Source organism: Aquarana catesbeiana, linkage group LG05, assembly GCF_042186555.1.
Source record: "Aquarana catesbeiana isolate 2022-GZ linkage group LG05, ASM4218655v1, whole genome shotgun sequence".
Lineage (NCBI taxonomy): Eukaryota > Metazoa > Chordata > Amphibia > Anura > Ranidae > Aquarana > Aquarana catesbeiana.
Window position 1 is genome coordinate 169,232,504 of NC_133328.1, and position 24,809 is coordinate 169,257,312.

At 45.9% G+C, this 24,809-nt stretch overlaps 1 protein-coding gene across 2 annotated transcripts in view; it reads left to right on the forward strand.

Annotated features, from left to right (window-relative positions):
• NEK11 (NIMA related kinase 11) overlaps positions 1-24,809 on the forward strand; it is a 505,456-nt gene that overhangs the window by 50,366 nt on the left and 430,281 nt on the right. The gene's annotated exons all lie outside the window — the stretch shown is intronic.

Consider the following 24,809-nt stretch of genomic DNA (forward strand, 5'->3'; position numbering starts at 1 on the left):
TGTTCCATGGGCAAGTGTGTGTTATTCCCTCATTATCCCATTTACAAGGAGCAGACAAAAGGTCCAGAGTTAATTTCACGTGTGCTATTTGCATTTGGAATTTGTTGCTGTCAACTCTCAATATGAGATCCAAAGAGCTGTCACTATCAGTGAAGCAAGCCATCATTAGGTTGAAAAAACAAAACAAACCCATCAGAGAGATAGCAAAAACATTAGAGGTGGCCAAATCAACTGTTTGGAAGATCCTTAAAATAGAACGTACCAGTGAGCTCAGCAACACCAAAAGACCCAGAAGACCATGGAAAACAACTGTGGTGGATGACCGAAGAATTCTTTCCCTTCACAACAGTTGGCCAGATCAAGAACACTCTCCAAGAGGTAGGTGTATGTGTGTCAAAGTCAACAATCAAGAGAAGACTTCACCAGAGTGAATACAGAGGGTTCACCACATGATGTAAACCATTGGTGAGCCTCAAAAACAGGAAGACCAGATTAGAGTTTGCCAAACAACATCTAAAAAAGTCTTCACAGTTCTGGAACAACATCCATGGACAGATGAGACCAAGATCAACTTGTACCACAGTGATGGGAAGAGAAGAGTATGGAGAAAGAAAGGAGCTGCTCATGATCCAAAGCATACCACCTCATCAGTGAAGCATGGTGGTGGTAGTGTCATGGCGTGGGCATGTATGGCTGCCAATGGAACTGGTTCTCTTGTATTTATTGATGATGTGACTGCTGACAAAAGCAGCAGGATGAATTCTGAAGTGTTTCGGCCAGTATTATCTGCTCATATTCAGCAAAATGCTTCAGAACTCATTAGACGGCGCTTCACAGTGCAGATGGACAATGACCCGAAGCATACTGCGAAAGCAACCAAAGAGTTTTTTAAGGGAAAGAAGTGGAATGGTATGCAATGGCCAAGTCAATCACCTGGCCTGAATCCGATTGAGCATGCATTTCACTTGCTGAAGACAAAACTGAAGGGAAAATGTCCCAAGAACAAGCAGGAACTGAAGACAGTTGCAGTAGAGGCCTGGCAGAGCATCACCAGGGATGAAACCCAGCGTCTGGTGATGTCTATGCGTTCCAGACTTCAGGCTGTAATTGACTGCAAAGGATTTGCAACCAAGTATTAAAAAGTGAAAGTTTGATGGATGATTGTTAATCTGTCCCATTACGTTTGGTCCCTTAAAAAGTGGGAGGCACATATACAAATTGTTGTAATTCCTACACCGTTCACCTGATTTGGATGTAAATACCCTCAAATTAAAGCTGAAAGTCTGCAGTTAAAGCACATCTTGTTTGTTTCATTTCAAATTCATTGTGGTGGTGTAAAGAGCCAAAAAGATTAGAATTGTGTAGATGTCCCAATATTTATGGACCTGACTGTATATCCTTCCTTAATAGTAACATGCCTAAGTCAGAGTTTTGCCACTGGGGGATTCTGTCCCCAGTAGCGAATTCTCTTCCTCCTTCCTCTTACACTTTCCAACTTTTCTGCTCTTGGCCAACTAGACTGTAGGAAAATGACAGTGCAACCCCCTGATTAGTCACCCCCTCCAACTTAGTCTTATCTCAAGTTCCTGCTCTCTTTCCTGTGCCACCACCCTGCTTCAGACTATTGCATCCCTTCACACTGCTCTGCAACTGACCAGTGCACCCCCTCTTCACACTACTGTGCATCTGGCAAATGCACCTTCTCCCACATTGCTCTGCTCCCAGCCAAAACATCACAGGTGAAATAAATGATATGGACTAGACTGTGCAAGCTATGCACAGCTCCTGTACATGACTTCTGTGCAGAGAAGACGGGCAGCTCCCACCAATCTTTGTATTGCTCTTTTAATGCTTTCCAACTGCTTCTGTGCATGTCAACATGGTGCCACAGGCCCATGTGAAGGTTCTAAACCACAGAAGGTTCTGACAGATGTTGTCAATGGCTTGGGCCAGTTGTACAGGTGATAGTTTATGTTGACCTGGGGGTGGACAGGCAGGCAGTAGTGAAGAGTTATGTAGAGCTGATGCACCTGGAGGGATAGAGGAGACAGGCAGTGCTTGGTGATCCATAGTTGGCGTGGGCTGCCCAGCAATAGGAATGTGCCTGACCCTCACCTTCTCTTCCTTTTATTTAGCTAAAGGCTGATTTTTTGACTAGCCAGTCTGCTGGCCAGAGCAGCCCCAGCCAGGAAACCCTGAATAATGAAGCCCCTTTCCCTGCATGCTAAGCCCTATCTGCAAGTTGTCTTTTATCACCCATGCCTTTGAGCCTCTTTTCACACCTCCCACCGCACCTGTGTCCCTCTTTTTCACTTTACTCATCATTTCTTTGCCCCCTTCCTTCAACGCCAACTACACCCCCTTTTCTCTCCACCCACTCCATCTTCTTAAACCATTCACCGTGCCTGCGCTTCCCTTCTTAAAACACCCATTGTGTCTGCACCCCCTTGTCTCATACCACCCACCATGCCCCCTTCTCCTACCACCACATGTCACCCCTCACTCTATTATCAGGCTTTTAACACTGTCTTTGTTCCCATTGGAAATATTTTTATTCCTGCATCAACAGGCAAGAAATTAGGAGAACAAGCTTACAAAGACAGAGATAAACACCCAACCCTTCCTCACTGTGTTGTTGTTTTTGTCCTGGTGGTATACTTTCCCCATTCTAGTAATATCCTTTCTGATTCTGTGACAGGAAGTTAATATAAACAGTGTCACCAGCATATTAACCTTTTTAAGTTGACAAGTCCTACTCCCCCATGCCTACCCCCCCCCATCCTTACCCTGCCCATCTACACATTCCTAACATCTACCCCCTCAAATACTGAGAAAACAACCTAGAGCAAATGTTCTTTCCCTACTCTACAATATATGCAGACACAGTTGAGCAGAAAACAAATCATTTCTATTAAAGTGTTACTAAACCCACAACAGTAAAATCAGTCTGTACTGTATATGTAGTAAAGCATGCTTGCTATACTTAATGTGGAACCTAAGGGGTTGATCCTTCGCATTGTGTAAAAAGGCTGTTTGATCCTGTCTTCTCTGATCCTCCCCTTCCACTGTCCCCAATCCATCTGTTGATAAAACAGAGCCTTGGGAGCACTCTGCACATGCTCAATTTGGTGTGTATTGCTAGAGAGTTTTTTTTCCTTGGGAGGATGCATGTGATCAGCACAGAACCAATCAGCACTGTCCAGACAGAGGGTCAGGGGTCCTGTGGCCTCATAGGACAGTCAGAGTAGAATAAAAACTCCTCCTACAAGCTTTAACCAGATGCTGATAGAAGTCACTTCTATAAGACTGCTATATACTGCTGATGAGAAAAGGTATTTAGCAGTTTATGTTTACTAAAATAATTGCATTTCCATGTTCTGTGTACTGTGGGAGGCCAGATACGGGATACCCAAACAATGGGAAATGTGTCATGGTTCATAATATTTGTATTCGGAATGGATATGCTGTAATTGCATCAAATGTATTTTTTTCTTCTACCCATAGCTACATTTTAAGTCACATATGCTGATGACTGGGTTTTGAGGAGTTAAAGTATATGAGCTGAGAACTGGGTGCTGATGGTTTAATGCACATGACAAGGAATTAACGCACATGTGCTTGGGACTTGGCATTGAGGGGTTAATGTAAATGCTCCACAGACTAGCTACTAAGGGACATGCATTTTGATCTGGACACTGAGGGATTAATTCTTATGTGCTGGGGACTGGATGCTAGGAGTTGTCTAGACTGGACATTGGGGGTCAGTGTGCATGCTCTGAGAACGGGCACTGAGGGGTTAATATACAGTGGGGATGCAAAGTATTCAGACCCCCTTAAATTTTTCACTCTTTGTTATATTGCAGCCATTTGTTAAAATCATTTAAGTTCCTTTTTTTTTTTTCCTCATTAATGTGCACACAGCACCCCATATTGACAACAAAACACAGAATTGTTGACATTTTTGCAGATTTATTAAAAAAGAAAAACTGAAATATCACATGGTCCTAAGTATTCAGACCCTTTGCTCAGTATTTAGTAGAAGCACCCTTTTGATCTAATACAGCCATGAGTCTTTTTGGGAAAGATGCAACAAGTTTTTCACACCTGGATTTGGGGATCCTCTGCCATTCCTCCTTGCAGATCCTCTCCAGTTCTGTCAGGTTGGATGGTAAACGTTGGTGGACAGTCATTTTTAGGTCTCTCCAGAGATGCTCAATTGGGTTTAAGTCAGGGCTCTGGCTGGGCCATTCAAGAACAGTCACGGCGTTGTTGTGAAGAGACTCCTTTGTTATTTTAGCTGTGTGCTTAGGCTCATTGTCTTGTTACAAGGTAAACCTTTAGCCCAGTCTGAGGTCCTGAGCACTCTGGAGAAGGTTTTCGTCCAGGATGTCCCTGTACTTGGCCGCATTCATCTTTCCCTCGATTGCAACCAGTCGTCCTGTCCCTGCAGCTGAAAAACACCCCCACAGCATGATGCTGCCACCACCATGCTTCACTGTTGGGACTGTATTGGATGGGTGATGAGCAGTGCCTGCTTTTCTCCACACATACCGCTTAGAATTAAGGCCAAAAAGTTCTATCATGGTCTTATCAGACCAAAGAATCTTATATCTCACCATCTTGGAGTCCTTCAGGTGTTTTTTAGCAAATTCCATGCGGGCTTTCATGTGTCTTGCACTAAGGAGAGGCTTCCGTCGGGCCACTCTGCCATAAAGCCCCGATTGGTTAAGGGCTGCAGTGATGGTTGAATTTCTACAACTTTCTCCCATCTCCCGACTGCATCTCTGGAGCTCAGCCACAGTGATCTTTGGGTTCTTCTTTTCCTCTCTCACCAAGGCTCTTCGCCCCCTCAGTTTGGCTGGACGGCCAGCTCTAGGAAGGGTTCTGGTCGTCCCAAACGTCTTCCATTTAAGGATTATGGAGGCCACTGTGCTCTTAGGAACCTTAAGTGCAGCAGAAATTTTTTTGTAACCTTGGCCAGATCTGTGCCTTGCCACAATTCTGTCTCTGAGCTCTTCAGGCAGTTCCTTTGACCTCATGATTCTCATTTGCTCTGACATGCACTGTGAGCTGTAAGGTCTTATATAGACAGGTGTGTGGCTATCCTAATCAAGTCCAATCAGTATAGCAATAGCAAATGGCTGCAATATAACAAAGAGTGGAAAATTTAAGGGGGTCTGAATACTTTCCGTTCCCACTGTAAGTGTAAGAGTATAATAGTTGTTATAATTATTGTAGGTAGAAAATATTTTAGATTGTCACAAAGATCAGTGTCCTATCGAATTCCTGTGTCACCTTTGCATCTAAACATTGCCCCTCTTGTTATAGCCAGTGTTAATTTCTTCACCGAAAATATTTTCGCCATACATTTCATCAGCTGCATTTTTTCAGTTACGAAAACTAAATGAAAATAACATTTGAATTAGGTCAATTGATGAAAACTATGGCCAAAATCAAGTCCAATTCCATCAATGCAGCCTCATCAGTGCCCATCAGTGGTGCCTTGTCAGTGCCCATCAGTGCAACCTCTCAGTGTTCATCAGTGCAGCCTAATCAGTGCACCTCAGTGAAGCCTAATCGGCGCACATCAGTGAAGGAGAAAAATTACTTATGTATAAAATGTTTTTTTGTCAAAATTTTCGGTCTTTTTTTATTTGTTTAACAACAAATAAAAAACCCAATGGTGATTAAATACAACCAAAAAAAAAAGCTCCATCTGTCTCAAAACATGATTACATTTTGTTTGGGTACAGTGGCATGACAGCGCAATTGTCATTCAAAATGCAACAGCACTGAAAGCTGGGCAGGAAAGGGGTGAATGCGCCCAATACGCAAGTGGTTAGTTGACTAAAATACGACTAAAACTAAAGAAATTCAGATAACTAAAATACAGCTAAAATTAAAATGGCATTTTAGTCAAAAGACTATGACTAAATAGAAATTTGACATCAAAATTAACATCAGTTATAGCATAGCATTCATGATCTTGTACATTCACTATGTTCTGTGCCCTTATCTTTAACCACTTGCCGACCAGCCGCCGCAGTTTTACTGCGGCAGAATGGCACGGCTGGGCGAAACGAGGTTGTGTAACGTCGCTTTGCCCTGTGGCCACTAGGGGCGTGCACCTACGGAGCCAATGCGAATGCCCGGCGGTCGCGATTACCGCCGGGCTCCCGCGATTGCTCGTGGCACACCGAGAACCTAGATCTGTGTGTGTAAACACACAGTTTCCGGTTCTCTGAGTGGAGAAGAGACTGATTTGTCTGTTCATACAAAGTATGAACAGCGATCTGTCATCTCCCCTACACAGTCCCCTCCCCCCTTCAGTTAGAACACACACTAGGGAACACTATTAACCCCTTGACCGCACCCTAGTGTTAACCCCTTCCCTGCCATTGACATTTTTACAGTAACCAGTGCATTTTTATAGCACTGATTGCTGTATAAATGCCAATGGTCCCAAAAGTGTCCGATGTGTCCGCCATAATGTCGCAGTCCCGATAAAAATCGCAGATCGCCGCCATTACTAGTAAAAAAAAAAATAATAATAATAAAAATGCCATAAAACTATCCCCTATTTTGTAGACGCTCTAACTTTTGCGCAAACCAATCAATATACGTTTATTGAGATTTTTTTTTTTTTATTATACCAAAAAATATGTAGAAGAATACATATCAGCCTAAAGGAAAAAAATGTTTTTTTTATATATTTTTGGGGGCTATTTATTATAGCAAAAAGTAAAAAAATTGTGTTTTTTTCAAAATTGTCGCTCTTTTTTTGTTTATAGCGCAAAAACGAAAAACCGCAGAGATGATCAAATACCACCAAAAGAAAGCTTTATTTGTACGCAGCGTAGCACGACCGCGCAATTGTCAGTTAAAGCGACGCAGTGCCGAATCGCAAAAAATGCTCTGGTCAGGAAGGGGGTAAAATCTTCCGGGCCTGAAGCGGTTAATGTACATGTACATCGCTCTAAGGCCGTTTCTCTTACCCTGCTGGTCCAAAAAGCCTCTATCCCACATGGAGGGTGTGAGCCTTGTATGCAAACAGATACTTAAAAGAAAAGAAGGCTGGACGGCCGCACTTCTATGCAATTTCTTTATTCAAGCGCCGGATAAAAAGGTGAATGACAGGTATCAGTTTACATGTTTCACACCAAGGTCGGGTGCTTACCCATAGCCTAATAAATAGGACAGGATAAGAGCTGCAGATTTTTATTCTCATGTTTCATTTTTTTTTAAGTTTTTTGTTTTTTTGCAAACTGCAATAACATGTTAAAGTTTAGATGAGATTTTAGTGAATGGGTTTACATTTACTTTAAATTGGTTCATTTTAACTTGACTCATGTAATCTTTTTCTGTTTCCAGGTCAGGAAGTGGTTTAGAGGCCAAAGAATGCCTCTGTATTTAAAAGTCATAAGAATATGAAAGATTTTTCTGTTACTTTCATAATAGGTCCTGAATGTTGTATCCGGGTACAGAAAATAACAATATACTGATATCTTTGTTTAATTTTGATGCCCTTCACTTCATTTCACAGGGTGATGAGATGCAATCATTTATTGATGCTGAACCCCACCATCATTTGAGTGTAAATGTAAACTGTGGGCGAGGTCCTCATTTTTTAGTAGCACAATTGGACAAGCAACAGAAGTACACAGTGGGGACTTGTGCTTGATAAATATTCATGTAGCATTAATCCATCCCTCAGTGAAGGCCACATGCGGAGGAGCGTTAAAACTCTTGCACTTAGGCCGCATGTGGTCATTGTGGGGTGTCAGCGCAGCTGATGTCTTGGTCCTGGGCTCAGGATGACTCCTTGGAAGCGGTGCTCTCACCTGAATTATTTAGCACTCAATATTTAATTATTTAGCTTTTCTTATGGCAATTGAACACAAGTTTCAATGTGGATAAATTACTTAGATTATTACAGATTACCAGTTTCCTGGCAGATCAGTGGGATGCTTGCATTTCCTAAATGCCTACAGAGCTAAATACAAGAAAAAGATTTGTAGAAGAATTAAAGGAGACTTTGCAGAATTAATATTTAAAGTGAATTTGACACATATGAAGCAAGATCACAGCACGGTACAGCAAACTGAAGTAATACAGATATTTTTTTATACTCATGCTGCCATAATCAACAGTTGAAAATGATTTCTTTGTTATTTACATTTTTGACACTGTAGTACCTTTAAACCGCGTTTCTCAACCCTTTGAGTGGCAGCACCTTATAAAAGTTTGCAAAATCTCCAGGCATTTCAGATGAATTATATATTGGTTTTTTTCAGGACAAATTGGACCGTATATAAATATCTTCTGACTTTTTTTTATTACAGGAAAAATGCCCCCCCCCCCCCCAAAAAGATAATAATAAAAAAAAATTAATAATAAAAATATAGATATTTATATATTTATATTTTTATTTATTTATTCATTTATTTTATTTAGCTGTATATTTTTATGCCATTGCCATGACCTATCACTAGAAATAAAATCCAAAATTCTCCTAATCCTTTTGTGAATGAAAAAAACATGTGTGTGCATTATTTTTTGCTTGTGTGTACACGTAGTTGGGTCAAGAAACAATAGTGTGCATTTTGCTTTTTGTATCCTATGAATCCAATCGAGCCATTATTGTACCACATTGGTAATATATACAAGACCTATGGAAAAATGCAGTTGGACTATTGAAGAATCAATAAGAACAGCGCTTGCAGGATAAACTGGATACGTGCAAATGAATAACCATTTTGGACATTATACAAAAAATATCTCTTAAATAAAGTGCTGGGTGCTCATAAAAGTGCATAGGTGCTCCAATATTGTTGCTGGTGCTCGACAAATAAGAACGGTGCCGTGTGCCACACTCCCCTGTTGTGACCGCACTCACCAAATGGCATGGACCCACAGCTTTGCAGTTTGGGGTCAGAAAAGCTGAGATCAATAAGATCAATTGTGGGACACAGGGATTTCTCTGGAACCTCTCAAGGACACCCTGGAGGAAGGGCAAATTATATTATTATTAATATATATATAATATACTATTATAATTTTGGCATTGTTACACCACACACCATTTATTAATTTATTGCATAATTTGTGGGAACACAAATTAGTATATTAACAGCCCTTCCAACATTTCAGTATCTCTACTTTTGTTATAATAGTTGGAAGGCTTTATATTTTGAACTAACTTAATTTGTGTTTAGCTTTATCACAACATTTATTTACTTAGATTTTTGTCTACCCCCCCGAATGTCCTCCCACCACCTCCCTCCCCTCCAGAGCAGCAGTGTGTAATGAATTATGCCCCGTACACACGGTCGGATTTTCCGACGGAAAATGTGTGATAGGACCTTGTTGTCGGAAATTCCGACCGTGTGTAGGCTCCATCACACATTTTCCATTGGATTTTCCGACACACAAAGTTTGAGAGCAGGATATAAAATTTTCCGACAACAAAATCCGTTGTCGGAAATTCCGATTGTGTGTACACAAATCCGACGGACAAAGTGCCACGCATGCTCAGAATAAATAAAGAGATGAAAGCTATTGGCCACTGCCCCGTTTATAGTCCCGACGTACGTGTTTTACGTCACCGCATTTAGAACGATCGGATTTTCCGACAACTTTGTGTGACCGTGTGTATGCAAGACAAGTTTGAGCCAACATCCGTCTGAAAAAATCCTAGGATTTTGTTGTCGGAATGTCCGAACAAAGTCCGACCGTGTGTACGGGGCATAAGAGGGTTAGGCATTCCCTGCTGCCCCTCACTAGCTACAGGCAGCTGGCAAATGAGGAAAGCTAAAACTTCCATGCTGCGTTTGGTAGGAGAGAGGGTGCCGTGTTAGAGAACGGAAGACAGCTATTTCAACCACTTGAGCCATTTTTTACATTTTTTGTTTACAAGTTTTAGAAATCATTTTAGGTCTGAAGATTACTTAAAACCCCCAAAACAGTTTATATTTTGTGAAAGCAGACAACCTAGGGAATAAAATGCCAAAGCCCGAATGTCCTGGTATGGATTGGGGGGGGACCCCACACAGATTTTTCTTTCCTGCACTTTTCATTGCTGCATCCTTTGCATTGCTGAAGCCCGCTGACAGCCGATGAGTCATCAGTTATTAAGGACGCGGCAGCCAGCTTCCTGGCCCGCTCCTTAAAGGATCACTAAAGATAAAATTTTATTTTTTTTAAATAACAAACATGTCATACTTACCTCCACTGTGCAGCTCGTTTTGCACAGAGTGGCCCCGAACCTGGTCTTCTGGGGTCCCTTGGTAGCTGTCTCGGCTCCCCCCGCAAGGAATCAACACTTTCATGCGAGCTCCCTCGCATGGCGTTGAGTGCTTGCGGGCGCGCTCTCGTGATACAGCTGGCGGCCATAGCCGCTCACTGTATCACTCGGCCCCGCCCCTCGGCGTGCCGCATCATTGGATGTGATTGACAGGAGTGCGAGCCAATGGCTGCACTGCTTTCAATCCATCCACTGTAACCAATCAACGGCCAGGCTGAGCGACGAAGGGGATGTCGGGGGCGAGCACGGGACTTTCGAGGGGTCAGGTAAGTAAAACGGGGGGGCGGTATTGTCAGATGTTTTTTCACCTTAATGCATTAAGGTGAAAAAACTTTTAACTTTACAACCCCTTTAACAACCAGCTATTCTTCACACAGAATTTGAATGGGTTGATAATTTTTTGACCAATCCGAATTCAAATCATTCCAAAAATGTTGAATTCATTAGAAAACAAACATATGAAAGGTAATTTAAACAAATTTCAACTAAATTCGTTACTGTTATTCGGATACATCTGAATCTCCGAATAACCAAAAATTTGTCTGAATTTATATTCGGACTGAAACTAATTGCACATATCTTCTCGCAATTAAAGAACACCCCTATTCCTCAACTGGGGTTTATTTGTTGGCATAGAATGAATCTGGACCCCTGGGTCCAATCTGTGATTTCAACTGGGTTTTTATCTCTGCGCCGTCCGCACTTTTACCTTTTAATCTGCCAGCTCCAGATCAAAAGAAAACAGACTTAAGAGAAAAGTATGTTTTTTTTTTTTGGATATTCATACTTACCTAAGTGGATGGAGCATAAGACCGATGCTGCAGCTGTCCCCCGGCGTCTCTACACTGAGAACCGAGCCACCGAACATCACCGATGGCTTGGTTCTCTCAGCTCCCCGAGTGGAGAGCTACTGACTGTCAGTCAGCATATCTCCTGCTCTGCTCCTCCACACTATTTGGAGCGCTGAGCTGTGTAGGGACGGGGAACGGTCTTCTCAGTGTCTCAGGAGCTCGCTGAGAGGCTGAGACTGCCATCAGTCCAGGCAGCTGGTGGATCCAGACTTCCTAAATTGGGATTACGCGCTGCCTCGACTGATTGCAGTGACGTCAGCGGAGAGCAGGCCTGAGACCGCTGTCCGCTGAAAACGGGTCACAGGAGTGCAAAACGAATTGCACTCCTGTGACTAGGGATGAGCATCGTGTTCGAGACGAACCCATGTTCGACTCGAACATCGTCTGTTCAATCGTTCGCCGAATTGCGAACGATATGGGCCGTTCTCGCCAAATTCGCGTGGCGCGTCACGGACCATAATTCACTGCGGCATCGCAGTGCATTGCTGACTGATGATTGGCCAAGCATGCACTATGACCCGCATGCTTGGCCAATCACAGCGCCGTCTGTAGAGAGAGCTGTAATTGGCCAAAGCCAGGGTGGCTTTGGCCAATTATGGCTCAGGGGGTTTAGTACACACCCCACACTATTTAAGGCCGCCTGCACGGCGGCCCTGTGTAGTGTGTTCCGGCGTTCAGAGACAGAGAGACAGCGTCATTTGATTTAAGTTAGATAGATTAGGCAGGACAGTCAGTCAGTTAGCTATATATATATGCATCCCAGGTGTTGTGTGTATATATATATATATATATATATACATATACACTGTATTCAGTTTAGCTAGATCCGTTCCTGTTATTATCTTCCTACTGACAGGCAGGCTTGTGTTGTTACAGTTTTTACAGCTACCTGAAGAAAATTGCTGGTGTTCTTCTGATCCTATTAGTACCACAGTCAGGCAGCTAGACTATTTACAGTTAGTGTAGTGCGTCCTCCTCACAGTGTTCAGCTAAAGCTACAAGTTAGTTTAGTGTGACCTCTGCACAGTGTGCAGCTAAAGCTACAAGTTAGTGTAGTGCGACTTCTGCACAGTGTTCAGCTAAAGCTACAAGTTTGTGTAGTGCGTCCTCTGAACAGTGTTCAGCTAAAGATACAAGTTAGTGTAGTGCACAGTGTTCAGCTAAAGCTACAAGTTAGTGTAGTGCGTCCTCCTCACAGTGTTCAGCTAAAGCTACAAGTTAGTGTAGTGCGACCTCTACACAGTGTTCAGCTAAAGCTACAAGTTAGTGTAGTGCATCCTCTGAACAGTGTTCAGCTAAAGCTACAAAGTAGTGTAGTGCGACCTCTGCACAGTGTTCAGCTAAAGCTACAAGTTAGTGTAGTGCGTCCTCCTCACAGTGTTCAGCTAAAGCTACAAGTTAGTGTAGTGCGACCTCTGCACAGTGTTCAGCTAAAGCTACAAGTTAGTGTAGTGCATCCTCTGAACAGTGTTCAGCTAAAGCTACAAGTTAGTGTAGTGCGCCCTCCTCACAGTGTTCAGCTAAAGCTACAAGTTAGTGTAGTGCACAGTGTTCAGCTAAAGCTACAAGTTAGTGTAGTGCGTCCTCCTCACAGTGTTCAGCTAAAGCTACAAGTTAGTGTAGTGCGCCCTCCTCACAGTGTTCAGCTAAAGCTACAAGTTAGTGTAGTGCACAGTGTTCAAGATTAGAAGATTGGTGGTGTTCTCATACTACACGCAGGCAGTTGATTTTGCTAGCTGCAGTATCAGTATATGTGTGTGTGTATATATATATATATATATATATATATATATATATATATATATACAGTATATATATCCCAGCTTAGTGCAGCTACATCTCACTGCAGGCCATTAGTATGTCTGGAAGGCCAACAAGGAGAGGCAGACAGTCACAAGCCAATAAAAGGGGGCAAGCAGGCTCTGTGTCTAGAGGCAACAGTGCTGGTCATGGAGACGGTGCATCCTCATCAGCACGTGGCCGTGGGACACGCTTGGCCTTTTTTTTCGGCAGCTGGCCGTGTTGAGCCGCAACATGTGGAAGACTTGGTCAAGTGGATGACCAAGCCGTCCTCATCCTCCTCATTCTCTCTCACCCATGCTCAGGGTACTTTGTCTGGCAAAGCATCTGCCAAAGCGGCCTCTTCCCTTGGCTCAATGGCATCAGTGACTCCTTCCCTAGCCCCACCATGTCCTGCTGAGGAGTCCCTCGAACTGTTTGACCACAGTGTTGGGTACATGCTCTAGGAGGATGCCCAGCGTTTAGAAGGCTTTGATGATGATACTGAGCTAGATGAAGGTAGTAACGTGAGCACGGACAGAGGGGGTGCCCAAGAAGGACAGCAATCTGGCAGTCATGCTCCCCCTGCTGCAGCATACTGCCAGGTTTGCTCCAGTGATGAGGAGGGAGGGGATGATGAGGTCACTGACTCAACGTGGGTGCCTGATAGGAGAGAGGAGGAGGAGGAGGCACATCACCAAGGAGGCAGTATGCCCTCCAGTGGCCAGCCTAAGGGCAGCACACTGACTGCATCACACCGCAAAGCTCCGCATGTGCAGGGCGCTCCTGTCTCTGTGCACTATTCCAAAAGTTCTTTGGTGTGGGCCTTTTTGAGATGAGTGCATCAGATCACACCGCTGCTTTGCAACATATGTCTCAAGCGTATCTCGCGTGGCCAAAACATCTCCCGCTTGAGCACCACATGCTTGACCAGACATATGTTGACCTGCTATGCAGTTCGTTGGCAAGCGTATCTAAAAGACCCACCCCAAAGAACAAAGAGGACCTCTCCTTGCTCCTCATCAGCTGAGATCTCCAACCCCACTATACCTTCAGTCCTCTCTGAGACCTGCACTGAGAGGAATGAAGGTGTAGAATTAGGTGTGTCACAGCCAAGTACTTGTGGGCAATCTGCTTTCGGTACACCGACGTCAGATTGTACCAGGCAAATTTCCCTGCCCCAGCTGCTGCACCGCCGAAAGAAGTTCGCTCCCAGCCATCCACATGCCCAGCGGTTGAATGCTAGCTTGGCAAAATTGCTAGCACTTCAACTGCTACCTTTTCAGTTGGTAGACTCTGCCCCCTTCCGTGAGTTTGTGGAATGTGCGGGTCCTCATTGGCAGGTACCCAAACGCCACTTTTTCTCACGGCAGGCGATTCCGGCTCTCTACTGGCATGTGGAAGGTGATGTCCATGCCTCGCGGGACAGGGCGGTCAGCGGTAAGGTGCATATTACTGCTGACTCATGGTCAAGCAGGCATGGACAGGGACGTTACCTAAGTTTCACAGCGCATTGGGTGACTCTGCTGGCAGCTGGGAAGGATGCAGGACAAGGTACAGTAGTGTTGGAGGTTGTTCCGCCACCACGCCTCCAAAATGCCACTACTAATGATTCTGACACACCTCTCTCCTCCACCCCCTCCTCTTCTTCTTCCTCCATGGCCTCTTCCTGTGCTTTGTCCTCGGAACCAGCGGTGCTCCGTAGGCGTTCAAGGGGCTACTCAAGTATGCAGGCCAAAAGATGCCATGTGGTGCTTGAGCTGCTGTGCTTGGGGGACAGGAGCCACACTGGAGCAGCGGTTCTGTCAGCTCTGCAGGGGCAGGTTCAGAGGTGGTTGACGCCACGCAACTTAAGGCAGGAATGGTGGTTTGCGACAATGGCACCAACCTCCTCTCCGCCCTCCAACAGGGACAAATGACCCATGTGCCCTTTTTGGCTCACGTCCTTAACTTAGTGGTGCAGCGGTTCTTGGGCAGGTACCCGGGCTTACAGGATGTCCTAAGGCAGGCCAGGAAAGTCTGTGTGCATTTCTGCCGGTCATATAATGCCAGTGCTCGGCTGGCAGACCTCCAAAAGGAATTTAACCTGCCCAAGAACCGCCCTAATCTGTGACATGCCCACCAGGTGGAACTCAATGTTGGCCATGCTGCAGCGGCTGCACACGCAGGAGAGGGCCATCAATGAGTACCTGTGCGACTATGGCACCAGGACAGGGTCAGGGGAGCTTGGTTTTTTTCCCCACGCCAGTGGGCCATGATCAGGGATGCATGCACTGTCCTGTCACCATTTGAGGAGGCCACGAGGATGGTGAGCAGTGACAGTGCGTGCATCAGTGACACTGTCCCCCTTGTCCACCTGTTGGAGCACACGCTGCGTGGAATAATGGACAGGGCACTTGAGGCAGAACAGAGGCAGGAAGAGGAGGACTTCCTTAGCTCTCAAGGCCCCCTTTATCCAGACAGTGTTCCTGCGAGCCCGCCGATCACACAGCAAGAGGAGGAGGAGGATTGTGTCAGTATGGAGATGGAGCCTGGCACTCAGCAGCAGTCTTTAAGGGAGCATTTACAGTCCCAAGAAACACATGGACTTGTACGTGGCTGGGAGGAGGTGGCTGCGGACCATGTCGTCCTTAGTGACCCAGAGGACTCCGGACCGAATGCCTTAGCAAACCTACGCTGCATGGCCTCCCTGATCCTGCAAAGCCTGCGGAAGGATCCTCGTATTCGTGGTATCAAGGAGAAGCAACAATACTGGCTGGCAACCTTCCTTGATCCATGTTACAAGGGTAACGTTGCGGACCTTATCTTGCCGTCGCAGAGAGAGCAGAGGATGAAACATCTTTGGGAGGCCTTGCAGAAAGGTCTGTGCAACGCGTTCCCAGAGACTGGGAGGTTACAAACTCCTGTTTCTGGACAACGTGTTGCTGAGGCTTCAGTCAGTCAAAGAAGGAGCGGTGGAGAAGGTGGCCATCTGACAGATGCGTTCAGACAATTTTTTAGTCCGCAGCCCCAAGGTATGATCGGTTCCAGCAACCATCGCCAGCGTCTGTTTTACATGGTGCAGGAATACCTAGGGGCAAGATCTGACTTGGACACCTTTCCCACCGAAAATCCTTTGGGTTACTGGGTCTTGAGGATGGATCACTGGCCAGAGCTATTGAGCTACTGGCCTGTCCTGCATCCAGCGTTCTTTCGGAACGCACATTCAGTGCTGCTGGAGGCTTTGTAACCGATCACAGGGTGCGTCTGTCCACCGACTCGGTCGATCGACTGACCTTCATAAAAATGAATCAGTCTTGGATCACCACCAGCTACCAAGCACCTGATACTGATGTAACCGAATACATTTTTTTGAAATGTCAGATCCCTTCAAAGACTGCCTATGCTGCCAGTCTTGCCACCAGTGCCTAAGGCCCAATTTTTCAGCTCCTGTTTAACAGGGGCATGTAATTGCAATTTTTCATGCAATTCTTTGCAGCAGGGCTAGTTCCTGCGCTCCAACTAGAGTATCTGTGAGGGGTTGCAGTGTTGTGGCACCAGCACCAGTGCCTAAGGCCTAATTTTTCAGCCCCTGTTTAACAGGGGCTTGTAATGACAATTTTTGATGCAATTCTTTGCAGCAGGGCTAGTTCCTGCGTTCCAATTAGAGTATCTGTGAGGGGTTCCAGTGTTGTGGCACCAGCACCAGTGCCTAAGGCCCAATTTTTCAGCCCCTGTTCAACAGGGACATGTAAATAGAATTCTTGATCTAATATTTCACAGCAGGGCCCGTTTCTGCACCCACCAAGAGTATCTGTGAGGACTTACAGTGTCATGGCACCAGCACCACCACCACCACCAAAGGCCCAATTTTTCTGCCCCTGTTCAACAGGGGCATGTAATTACAATTCTTGATCTAATATTTCACAGCAGGGCCCTGTGAGGGCTTACAGTGTTGTGGCCACAACAACACCTAAGGCCCAAATTTCTGCTGAGTATATAGGGCAGGCCCCTACTTTCAAACATCCAACTTACAAACGACTCCTACTTGCAAACGGAAGGAGACAACAGGAAGTGAGATGAAATCTACCCCTAGGAAGGGAAATTCTCTCCTGTAAGAGTTAATATGGGAAAAACTTTTCTCCTTTCCACTGATGCTTTATCTCCAATCCTTGTTTCACAAAAAACCCAAAATTTTCAAAAAAGATTTGTCAGTGGGACAAAAAGTGAGGTGAAATCTTCTGAAAGGAGCACAGACAGCAAAACAAATGTCACAGGGGTGATAACCCTTCCCTAGGTTTTCCAAAAAGCTTAAAATAGATTTTTTGGCTGGAGCTAAACACGTTAAAAATGTACCAGTTCGAAATTACAAACAGATTCTACTTAACAACAAACCTATGGTCCCTATCTTGTTTGCACCGCCTGTATACTGCTGTTCAGAGTATATAGGGCCTGGGGGCCCCACACCTTTCCTTTTTTAATTTGGGTGCGGGGTTCCCCTTAATATCCATACAAAACCCAAAGGGCCTGGTAATGGACTGGGGGGTACCCATGCCGTTTGTCTCACTGATTTTCATCCATATTGCCAGGACCCGACATTACATTAAAGCCGCAAGCAGTTTTAAATGACTTTTTTTTCCTTTAAAAATTACATTTTGTGCAGGGACTGTTCTAAGCACGGGAAACACGTGCCATTTTACAGGCATACTATAGACACCCCCCAAGGTACGATATTTAAAGGAATATTTCACTTTTTTTTTTTTTACTTTAAGTATCATTAAAATCACTGCTCCCGAAAAAACGGCCGTTTTTAAAAGTTTTTTTTGCATTGATACCTGTCCCCTGGGCAGGACCTGGGTCCCCAAACCCTTTTTAGGACAATACCATGCAAATTAGCCTTTAAAATGAGCACTTTTGATTTTGAACATTCGAGTCCCATAGACGTCAATGGGGTTCTAACGTTCGTGCGAATTTTCGGTCCGTTCGCAGGTTCTGGTGCGAACCAAACCGGGGGGTGTTCGGCTCATCCCTACCTGTGACCCTTAGGAGAAGCCCAGCCTAAAAAGCTCAGGCTGGACTTCTTTAATGACCACCTTGCAACAACTTCAGGCACAAGGGGTGATTGTACTAGTTCCTTCAGATTAACAGCTTCCCAAGTTTCTAATCAAACTCATTAACAGTCCCAATACCATATGGGGGCATCTGCTCAATACTGAATTTAACATCACTAAAAAGATTTTTTTTTGTGTACCAATTTTCCAGATGGAATCAATAAGATTTGTTATTGCTTCTCTCAGACAAGGCAATTTTTTGTCATCGGTAGATGTACAAGATGCCTATCTACACATCCCTATCTACATGATTTTTGCTGTGGGAAACCCAACACTTCCAATTTGCATGCTACTATTCAGGCTTTGCTCTATAGCCCAAGTTTTCACAATTGTGCTTTTTTTTTCTTCTGCAGACCCAGGGCATTCCTGTCATGAGTTACCTGGACGACCTTTTGCTGATGGACTCTGAAGGACAATTTTGTTCCTTCAAACTTTCCGCTCAATAATCAAAGTTCCAAAGTCTGGCCTCCAGCCATCACACCTTCTGGAGTACTTCGGTCTAGTCTTGAACACAGCTATTCCAGAATTTATTTATTTAGGGTATTTATAGAGCAGCAATTTACATACTGTTTCACATCAGTCCCTGCCTTCAAGGAGCTTACAATTTAAGGTCCATACTGCACTTTCATATATACACGTTCTAGGGCCAGTTTCAACAGGAGCCAATTGGCCTACCAGCGTGTCTTTTTGGAGTGTGAAAAGAAAATGGAGTACCTGGAGGAAACTCACGCAAGTACAGGGTGTAAATGCAATGCAATGTCACTTTTCATGTGACAACACTGAAGAAATGACACTGTGCTACAATGTAAAGTAGTGAATGTACAGCTTGTATAACAGTGTACATTTGCTGTCCCTTCAAAATAACTCAACACACAGCCATTAATGTCTAAACCGCTGGCAACAAAAGTGAGTACACCCCAGTAAAAATGTCCAAATTGGGTCCAAAGTGTCAATATTTTGTGTGGCCACCATTATTTTCCAGCACTGCCTTAACCCCCTTGGGCATGGAGTTCACCAGAGCTTCACAGGTTGCCACTGGAGTCCTCTTCCACTCCTCCATGATGGCACCACGGAGCTGATGGATATTGGAGACCTTGTACTCCTCCACCTTCTGTTTGAGGATGCCCCACATATGCTCAATAGTGTTTAGGTCTGGAGACATGCTTGGCCAGTCCATCACCTTTACCCTCAGCTTCTTTAGCAAGGCAGTGGTCGTCTTGGAGGTGTGTTTGGGGTTGTTATCATGCTGGAATACTGCCCTGCGGCCCATTCTCCGAAGGGAGGGGATCATGCTCTGCTTCAGTATGTCACAGTACATGTTGGCATTCATGGTTCCCTCAATGAACTGTATCTCCCCAGTGCTGGCAGCACTCATGCAGCCCCAGACCATGACACTCCCACCACCCTGCTTGACTGTAGGGAAGAGACACTTGTCTTTGTACTCCTTACCTGGTTGCTGCCACACACGCTTGACACCATCTGAACCAAATAAGTTTATCTTGGTCTCATCAGACCACAGGACATGGTTCCAGTAATCCATGTCCTTAGTTGGCTTGTCTTCAGCAAACTGTTTGTGGGCTTTCTTGTGCATCATCTTTAGAAAAGACTTCCTTCTGGGATGACAGCTATGCAGACCAATTTGATGCAGTGTGCGGAGTATGGTCTTAGCACTGACAGGCTGACCCCCCATCCCTTCAACCTCTGCAGCAATGCTGGCATCATTCATACGTCTGTTTTCCAAAGACAACCTCTGGATATGACGCTGAGTATGTGCACTCAACTTCTTTGGTCGACCATGGCGAGGCCTGTTCTGAGTGGAACCTGTCCTGTTAAACTGCCGTATGATCTTGGCCACCATGCTGCAGCTCAGTTTCAGAGTCTTGGCAATCTTCTTATAGCCTAGGCCATCTTTATGTAGAGCAACAATTATTTTTTACAGATCCTGAGAGAGTTCTTTGCCATGAGGTGCCATGTTGAACTTCCAGTGACCAGTATGAGAGAGTGAGAGCGATAACACCTAATTTAACACACCTGCTCCCCATTCACACCTGAGACCTTGTAAAACTAATGAGTCACATGACACCGGGGAGAGAAAATGGCTAATTGGGTGCAATTTGGACATTTTCACTTGGGGTGTACTCACTTTTGTTGCCAGTGGTTTAGACATTAATGGCTGCGTGTTGAGTTATTTTGAGGGGACAGCAAATTTACACTGTTATACAAGCTGTGCACTCACTACTTTACATTGTAGCAAAGTGTAATTTCTTCAGTGTTGTCAATGAAAAGATATAATAAAATGTGTACAAAAATGTAATGGGTGTACTCACTTTTGTGAGATACTGTATATATCCTACATTTTATTTGATACATAGAATTTGGACTACTGTTCCATTGAAAACTCCGTATGAGGGATACACTCAATATATGCTCATATGGAATAATTTACAATTACCTGAAGTGGCAAAGCTTGTAAACTTAGATTTATTATTATTATTTACAGTTCGGGCATGTTTTGCAGAGTCAAGCAAAGACAATTTTATTAAAATATAATCCTTCATCAATTCTAGCTTTAGCAGTATCGGTAAGACGTGCTAAACAGGGACTCATAGGAAGTATATATTCTTCTATACCAGGGGTCAGCAACCTAAATGCACGGAGCATTCACCTGCTAATAAAGGGGGAATACAGAGGTGGTTGTGGATAGGAGGGGGGTACAGAAGTGACTGTGGACAGGGGGGGGTACAGAGGTTGCTGTAGATGGGGGGTTACAAAGGTGGCTGTGGACAGGGGAGGATACAAAGGTGGGTGTGGATGGGGGGGTAAAGAGGTGGCTGTAGGCAGGGGGGATACAGAGGTGGCTGTGGACGGGGGGGGGTACAGAAGTGGCTGTGGACAGGGGGGTACAGAGGTGGTTGTGGACAGGGGGGAGTGGTGGCTGTGGACAGGGGGGGATTCAGAGGTGGCTGTGGATTGGGGGGTACAGAGGTGGCTGTGGACTGGGGGATACAGAGGTGGCTGTGGACAGGGGGGATACAGAGGTGGCTGTGGACAGGGGGGTACAGAGGTGGCTGTGGACAGGGGGTACAGAGGTGACTGGGGGGTACAGTGGTGGCTGTGGACAGGGCGCCACTCGGCGCTCAGATTACTCGCCGCCTCTCTTCTCCTCGTCTGACAATTCAACGAGCGGGGCTGAGAATGACGTCAGTCAGGAAGGGAGGGAGAAGAGAGGTGTCCAGTAATCTGAGCGCCGAGTAGCGCTCTTAGGTATATAGCTGCAGTTTTATCATCTAACAGACACTTTTGCAGATAGCCATATTGAACATCCAATCACTTATCTGCAGGCCAGGTGCCCGTTAAGTAATCACGGGCACTGATGGGCCAGAGATTTAGTGGCGGTTGGCAGGGTGCGGCCTGTGGGCCGTGGGTTGCCGACCCCTGTTCTATACAAATGATAACTAGAACCAATTCACAAGAGGGTAGTTTTGGACGGTGGAATAGAGACTTATGCCCTGTACACACGACCGGACTTTCTGGCAGACTAGGTCCGACGGTCTTCCGATGGACTTCCGGTGGACTTACGATGGACTTTCCAAACGAACAGACTTGCCTACACACGACCGGACTTTCTGGCAGACTAGGTCTGCCGGTCTTCCCAACGGACTTTCAACTGAGTTACGGCGGACTTCCGAATGAACGGACTTGCCCACACATGGACTTAAGTCCATTCATTTTGACCGTGATGAGGTATGACGGGACTAGAAAAGGAAGTCAATCTTGCCGCTTTTATCAGCGAGATTGACACCTTGCGAGCCCTGACGCACAGCATACCAGGCCCTTAGGTCTGGTATGGATTTAAAGGGGAACCCCCTACGCTGAAAAAACGGCGTGGGGGTCCCCCCAAAATCCACACCAGACCCTTATCCGAGCACGCAGCCCGGCTGGTCAGGAAAGGTGGTGGGGACGAGCGAGCGCCCCCCCCTCCTGAACCGTACCAGGCCGCATGCCCTCAACATGGAGGGGTGGGTGCTTTGGGGGGGGGGCCTGCGGCCCCCCCCCCCAAGCACTTTGTCCCCATGTTGATGAGGACAAGGGCCTCTTCCCGACAACCCTGGCCATTTGTTGTCGGGGTCTGTGGGCGGGGGCTTAACGGAATCCGGGAGCCCCCTTTATTAAGGGGGCCCCCAGATCCCGGCCCCCCACCCTATGTGAATGAGTATGGGGTACATCGTACCCCTAAGACAAGCAGAAAAAAAGCAGCGCCGCTCTAAGGGTAGTAATATAGATAAAACAAGGCTTTAATAGTGTTTAAATATGCACTCACATTTAAGAGATAAAAACAGGCATGAAATGGTTCTCCTTAACATCATAAAGTCACATCCGGTAGTCCACTGGGCTGTGGAGGGGTCAGACCCCGGCCGCTTCCGGTGGCATCCGTAGCTCCGAGGTGTGCGATTCCCTCAGTCAGTACATCAGCAGGTACGTCGGTGGATACGTCAGATGTTGGAGAGCAAGGGGCGTGGCTGTAGCGCTCGCGCTTGGAGCATGCGTGACAAGCCTGACGAAGGAGTACGGATGCTCTAAACGCGACCGGAAGCGGCCAGGGTCTGATCCCTCCACAGCCCAGCGGACTACCGGATGTGACTTTATGATGTTAAGGAGAACCATTTCATGCCTGTTTTTATCTCTTGAATGTGAGTGCATATTTAAACACTATTAAAGCCTTGTTTTATCAATATTACTACCCTTAGAGCAGCGCTGCTTTTTTTCTGCTTGTCTTTCTCACAGAGTCCCTTCTGCTCTGAGAAGCTGGCTGCCGCTCACCTTATTTATCGGAACCCAGTACTGTAGGTCTAAGAACGCCTTAACTGTTTGCCTCCTGGTAACACCCCATTGCCTGATCCACACCACTGCATTGTCAGCGCTCCATTCCCCCTCTGTTTGTACATCGTACCCCTACCCATTCATCTGGGGGAAAAAAAGGGTCAATAAAAAAACACACTACACAGGTAGAGATTTATTAGAGAAGAAAAGAGGTGGAACACCTTATATTCATCCAAGGTAGGTTTGGGGTATAGTCAGGATCAATTTTACCGGCCTATAGTTGCCTACCTGAATAATTGTACCCTTTATACCACTAATCCATTGTTGATTGGAATGGCAATAATTGATCGACAGCTCCGGGGGTCTTCTTCCGACTTCGGGGGCCTCGGGTCAACATCGGAAGAAGAGAAGAGGGAACAAGACAACGGAGAAGACTGGGCCACCGCTAGCAAAAGAGCGGCAAAAGAGCAGAAGATAGCGGAGGAGCCCTGGAGAAGAACCGGACACCGGGAGAAGAGGCTGGAGAGCAGGAGAAGAACCGGAGAGCGAGAGAAGAACCGGAGAGAGCGAAGAAGTCGGAAGAGACCCCGGAGGTCGGAAGAAGACCCCCGGAGCTGCCTAATAAATTACTTTAAAAACCTGTGTAGTGTGTTTTTTTTTTTTTGACACTTTTTTCCCCCCAGGTGAATGGGTAGGGGTACGATGTACCCCATACTCATTCACATAGGGTGGGGGGCCGGGATCTGGGAGCCCCCTTATTAAAGGGGGCTCCCGGATTCCGATAAGCCCCCGCTCGCAGCCCCCGACAACCAAGGGCCAGGGTTGTCGGGAAGAGGCCCTTGTCCTCATCAACATTGGGACAAGTGTGTCTACGGGCGCCCCCCTCCCCCAAAGCACCCACCCCCCCATGTTGAGGGCATGCGGCCTGGTATGTTTCAGGAGGGGGGCGCTCGCTTGTCCCCACCCCCCTTCCTGACCGGCCGGGCTGCGTGCTCAGATAAGGGTCTGGTACGGATTTTGGGGGGACCCCCACGCCATTTTTTTGGCGTAGGGGGTTCCCCTTAAAATCCATACCAGACTTAAGGGACATTGTCGCCTCCCTCTCGCGCTCGCTGCAATAGGAAAATGTGTTTTTTCTATTGCAGCGAGCACGAGATGCATAGTACCCTGTTGCCGAGAACTAGCGTGATAGGATCGCGCTGGAAACATTCTCGCGGGCAGGGGCTTTAGCTGCCCTAGCGTCGTATCTGGTCCGTCGGACCAGCATACAGATGAACAGGCTTCCCGATAGGAACTGGGTCCGGCGGAGTTCCGGCGGGAAGATTTGAAACATTTTTAAATTCTAAAGTCCGTCTGATTTTCCACCGAAAAGATCCGTCGGAAGTCCGATGAAGCCCACACACAGTCCGATTGTCCGCCGGATTCAGTCCGTCGGACCAGTCCAGTCGAAAAGCTCCGTGTGTACGCACCATTAGATACACTTATGCCCCGTACACAAGGTCGGAATTTCCGACAGAAAAAGTCCGATGGGAGCTTTCCATCGTATATTCCAACCGTGTGTATGCCCCATCTGACTTTTTACGTCCAAAATTCAGACGGACTTAGATAGAGAACATGTTCTATATTTTTCAGACGGAAAAAATTCCTATCAGGAAAACTGCTCGTCTGTATGCTGTTCCGATGTAACAAAAATGACATATGCTCTGAAGCATGTACGAGACGTCGTAGGAGTTGTCCCATCATGTTGTACCTCACTGCATTCTTGACAGTCGGAATTTGGTGTGACCGTGTGTATGCAAGACAGCTTGAGCGGAATTCCGTCCGAAAAACTTTCAGAGTTTATTCCGACGGCAAAACCGGTCGTGTGTACAGGGCAATAGTAAAGAGGAGTGGGGGCAAGCCTTAAAAAATGTATTTAGGGTATCCTTATCCTCCTCACAGTGTTTGACCCAGTTATTTATCACT